Raw genomic sequence first — 6,000 nt, forward strand, 5'->3', positions numbered from 1 at the left:
TATTTATATTTCAAGTTATTATTATGATCTTTTTTGTGTCTGTAAGCCTTTGCATTATGTCATTTTATTTGTTTGGATGATTTTTCCTTTTGACATCTTGATGTTTGTTCAAAATTTCTCAATGTTTTGTAAACACATATATTTCTAACAAAGTTGAGAAAAAAAGAAAACAGCATCATGCAAAACATCTTCGTCAAAGTGCAAAAATGTCACAAAAAGTCTTACACAACTTTAAAGAACGGTACTTATTTTCCACTTTGCTGCAGTGAATGACTGTTTGCAGGAACAGAGTCTCAAAATAAACAAAAACTTTATATTTTTGTGACTCAAGCTAGAATTCTGCCATATCTACTATAGAGGCAAAGTATTAACAACTTGATATTTTAATAAAAATGATCATTTCTGTAGTTAATTTATCAGTATACGACACACAAACTGACCAGATGCTTCAGTTAACTCTTTAAAACCTGACGTGTCATCGCTGACACACCCTGCACATATGCAGTTTGGATGGCTGGAACTCTCACTGTTTGTGCAACTGGAAAAATTCCAAAGGTTTCTGAAACCTGAGATGTTGCGCTTTATATACTTTATTAGGTCATTACGGTAGTTTCACTCACACCTGTACTAGAAGCTGGGGAACAAGCCATTTTAGCAGAATTATGACATGCAGTAAAATATAAATGACTGCTAGATTTTTGAAAGACCTGGAAAAAAACATGCTCCAGAAAAATGCGCAAACGGACTCACTGACAGCATATTTTCTAACCTTTTTACAGCCAAAATAGGAAAATAAATCCAGGCGGACCATTTTAGGCTTAGGGTTTAAAGGGTCACACACAGTGGCAGATTTAAGCAAGTTTACATCAGCTGACAAGAGCTTTTTTCCATGTTGGCATAAGAGGATGGTACATGGGAGCATATATCTAAATGGGCTCGACAAAAGATCCACAAAAATACTGTATTTATTCTCATTTGATGCCCTATATCAGACACTACCGATGTGTTCGCAATGCAAAACAAGCAGTGATCAAACAAACAAAACTGTGTGGCTCATAAAAAGGAAAAGTATAAATGCATAAATTGGGTATATCTCACCAAAAGTACTATTTCTGCTCTGTAAAAAGGCCATAATCACTTCACAGATGTGGTGGATTAAAAGAATGAAGCTCTTTTATTAAATCAGTTTTTGTCAGTTTATGTGGGCATGAGGGTGGTTTGTTTTTACAGGTAAAGTTTTAAGAGCAGTAAAGTTAAAGGGGCAGCTGGGGGGGGGGCAAGGGTCTACAGGGGTCCCCCCCATAGATCCGGCCCTGATCACTCACATTAAAGGAGTCTTATGTATTGTACTTATACTTACAATATTGTTGTCCTTACAGTCAGCAGTCAGTTGTTTTGGTTAGTTTTAGAAATGTTATGTAAAAAGGTTAGCTTAGTTAACTTTAATAAACATCTTATAAGCACACAAAAATGTTAAAAATTACAGATTGAACCTTTAATGGATATTTTATCACCAGCAAAAGAGTGACAAAAAATGAAAACAATCGAAGAAAATGATGAAAACTATCAACGCAGTCTAAGAATTTTCTCTTAAACAATAGATTCTAGTAAAGACAATAACATTTTAGTAATTAAAAGAGTGAAAGTTGACAATTTTTTAGTAGAAAAGATGTTCAGGAGATTCTTCAATAAGAGGACAAACCAATAACAATAATCTCGTGCTGAATGAAACCTACTCCGACAAGAATGTTTATCGAATTCTTAGAAAATGTATCATCATCGGTCGATATGAAATGTGTCTCCAATTATGGGATGACTCATGTATTCTTTTATACTGATGTATTCTTGGCAATTTAAACACTATTTCAGATGATGTCTGAGCTCAACTGGATGAAATCATCAACATTAATATTGAAAAGATAGGAAGATTATTACTGTTTTTAATAATTTAAGGAGAAGGGGAGGGGAGTTTATAAGTTATGCTTCCTCTCAGTCCTTTTTTAATATGTTTTATGTCTTATGTCTTATGTTTAAGTGTTTTGTTTATTTATTTTCTTCTGTTTTGACATTCATATCGGAATCAATCCTCACTGTTGCAGGAACAATGAAAATCTGTTTAGCAGCTAACACTTAAAGCACAAAAAGACTGTATAATATCACACAAAATACTGAGAAATATCAGCAATATATAAAAACTACAAAAATAAAATGTTAAATATTCAAATTATACTAAAATACTACCAAAATATGCAAAAATATAACCCTATACTACAGCTAAAAGAAAAATATACAACATATAAGGATATATAGAGGCAGTTTAGGGTATGTACAAGGTAAACGTTAAAAAAATTTATCGATATATCTGTTAAATACGTAACAATACCACAGCTCCTGACTTTATTTGCCCTCCACCAGATAAATCACAGCTGAATGTGAACTTGTAACTTTACAATCTGCATTTTATGACCGTATCCGATGTTTCCAGACTCTATTTAACCACATGGATCAGTGTTATTTATACAAAACACCTGCTGATGGAGGTTAAAACAGGAAACAGACGCGCATCAGTATCATAATAAACCCCTTTTTAAATGTGTCACTGCACTGGATCAGAATGTTATCAGGATGTTTCTATATTTGTGTAAACAGATTCAGTCCAAACAGACCGGAGCATCATCAGCTGTAGTCTAAATAATTCCCTGAATCACGTCGGATGTAGTGTTTTGTTAGTGTTTTTGCAGACTGTGATGTCTGGGGGAAGGCCTCGCACAGTTCACATACCATTCATGAACAACTGATTTGGTGTGAAGATTCCTGTTTTTTTTCCTTTTCCCATGAAATCGATGGGAGGTGCTGGGACTCAGGTTTGCGAAGACCTGGGTCCCACTGGCCCTTTAAGAGTGGCTCTGTGGACAGTGTTGTGTTCCCAGGGTCTTTAATGGAGACAGAGAGGGACTGAGAAAGACCCCATTGTATATGCTCCCCTTTTCAATAGGAGCTTGAGCAATGGCGCTCTTACTGCTCCCAGATAGAGAGGCGAGGAGGAGGGACGAGGGTCACCGAGGGGGTCCCGCACAAGAAAGAGGGGTGTTCTACTCCAAAACACAAAGTTTGGGAGCCGGATGAGTCAGGGAGAAGGGAATGTTTGGGTTGTGTTGGTGGGATTTTAAGGAAGGTGAAGGGGAGGGGGTGGGGGGTGGGGGTGGGGGGTGGGGGGGTGTCTGTGTTTAGGTTTGAGCCAAATCAAAACCCAACAGACCTGATACACCGAGCAGCCAGACTTGAAGGTTTATGGATTTTTACATGAAGACTAAGTGGATTAACAGAGCGGATAACACGTGTTTCTAATTTCTAAAACAGTGTAACAGTAAACTGAACAATGTGGACGTCTTATGAGTTCAAACAAAGCAGAACAAAATGGAAATGACTGTTAAAAACACCAGAAATATCCTCTAACGTCATAGTTTTTAATAAAGACTGAGCATAAACAAACTGCCTCTCCAACCTGTTGATGCATCACACTGACTTTACAGACACGTGACACTCTAACATAGTCAACAGCCATGATCTTCTATTGTTATATTCTGCCCTCTACTGGTGAAAAGTGGAAGTACATCACTGGACAAACACTAAATATAGGCAGCAGTGTTTACCTGTGCTGAACTGAAGACACTTAAGGTTCATTAAAGCTGTCAGCCGTGCATATAAACATGTCGGTTTATGTCTATGTAGAAGTGTATATTTACTATGTGTTTTAAAAACAGTGCTTTCAGGATTTATTTTATTTAACACAAAAAAATACACAATCTGTGCAGAGATTTCAACATATGACAATAAATAGATATCATAAAGGATGAATAAAATATAAATTAAAAAAAATTACGAGCAACAAAAACAAACAGAACCAATGAAAGACTGAAAATGCTAATAAAGATCAACTTTTTTTTTATGCCTACACTTTTTAATGCTTCCCCTGAACCCTGCTGTAATGCTTTTAATTTTCTACGTAAAGCATTTCGAATTGGCTTGTACATGAAATATGCTATATAAAAAAAACCCTGCCTTGCCTTTAAAAAAAAAAAAAAAAAAATCTGAGTGGGAATTATTTTTCCATCAGCACAAGAAAATAAGACAAAACCAAACAAAAATACAATTAAAAATTAAATGCAAGTAATCATTTAGGAATTATAAAAGTCTAACAATGCAACATTTACACTTCATGTTGTAGTTTAGTGATGTTTAATAAGCTACAATCATCATTAAACTCTTGGACTTGTAGCAAATAATTCCTGATTACTAATACTTACTACATAGTGTGTTAAATCAAGCTATTATCCAACCTTTTTTGGCTCGTGACCCCATTTTAACATCACAAATTTCTGGCGACCCCAGACATTCAAAACAGCCATTTTTTTTTTGGCTAAAATTAATTTGTTTTTGACCATGTAATAGTTTGCTATACTATGTTGCAAATAAACATTAATTTTAGATGACATTTAGTCTATATAATGAATATTATTATGGACAGAGGCAGTAAAGCCAGGTGTAGATTACAGCACAATGTATGTACAGTCAGTCCAGCTTGGATTTACAAAGCTGACAATTAATACTGAACAAACAATAATTCAAACTATGAATTATGAAAGAGCTGCAGCATCTGAAACCGACCACAATGAACATTTGAAAGATAAACAGAACCACAGTACTTAAGTTTCAGCTTCACAGTTTTTCATGTCATTTATGTATTGTGATTGTCTCTCTAAACTCACCATATATTTTTTATTAGTAAGCTTTTTATTTATTTAATCAATTACTAGAAATTTCGGGCAACCCCATTTGAATTCCAGGTGACTCCACAATAGGTCCTGACCCCAAGGTTGAAAAACACTGCACTAGTTGGATATAAAACACAAAGCACTACGATATTAAGAACAATACATATAGATAATGCGGCCTGATTTTTCTTTCTGTTTCATATTTGTATTGAAGTATATATGAGAGAAACAAAGGTGCATACATATACCAGGGCACACTGATGTCAACATGAACCATGTTTGTATACTCCATTAGATTTAGATTTGCATATTTTTAAGAACAAATAACAACGAAACCCGACAAACAAGACAATGAAAAGACTACTAAGACATAGTCTGTATAAAATAAATAAACTGGTGGCATAAGCATAAGAAAAAATAAATAAAGAAATAAATAATAAAAGAAAAAAAGCCTGTATAATACTTAAAAAAAAAGAATAACATTGTCTCAAAAAAAATCCATAAACGGTTACCATTTATTGCAGAATTTGTTCAAGTTTCCCTGTTTTGAATATCTAATTTTCTCTACCTTTATAATCCATTGTGTGCTGGAAGGGGCTGTTGAGGAGCCTGATCTTTCTTTATAAATACTGTCCCTGGTTTGGTTTGTTCTTGTTTCATGTTACATATTTTGCACAATTTTCATTTAGCTATTTTTTACTCTCCCTGTTTCCTGTCCTATTTATTTCTATTCCATGTGCATAAATAACCTCCTGTTCATTCTATCCCTGACCTCTGTGGTTGTAGTAGCGTCTCTACACGATCCCTCCAGTTACATAAAGTCATTCTAACTTAATAAGCAGGCTCGCTCAGATACAATGAGTAATGTTTAATCCCTTTTGGATATGTGATGTTATTACCTTGGAGGTTGTATCTTGGATGGGGGGCACACATCTGAGGCCTGGGCAGATGAAATTCATGGTTGGAGCTATCAAAGCCACTACTACAACAGGCCTCCAGCTGTGCAGGGGTAGTAATCCCTGTGTTCAAATCAGCCTGAACAGGAGGCGATCCCAACCAGAGGCCACACAGTTACACAGAGCGACAGGTTTGATGACAGTTTAATGATCAGCTTTTATGAATTGTCCATATGCTGCATGCTAGACTCCAAACACAAGCAAATCTGTGCATGTGGAGCAGAATGGGGAAAGTCCAACTAGGCATCTGGAGATAACTGTGATGAAAA

This window comes from Sphaeramia orbicularis, chromosome 13 (assembly GCF_902148855.1).
Source record: "Sphaeramia orbicularis chromosome 13, fSphaOr1.1, whole genome shotgun sequence".
Lineage (NCBI taxonomy): Eukaryota > Metazoa > Chordata > Actinopteri > Kurtiformes > Apogonidae > Sphaeramia > Sphaeramia orbicularis.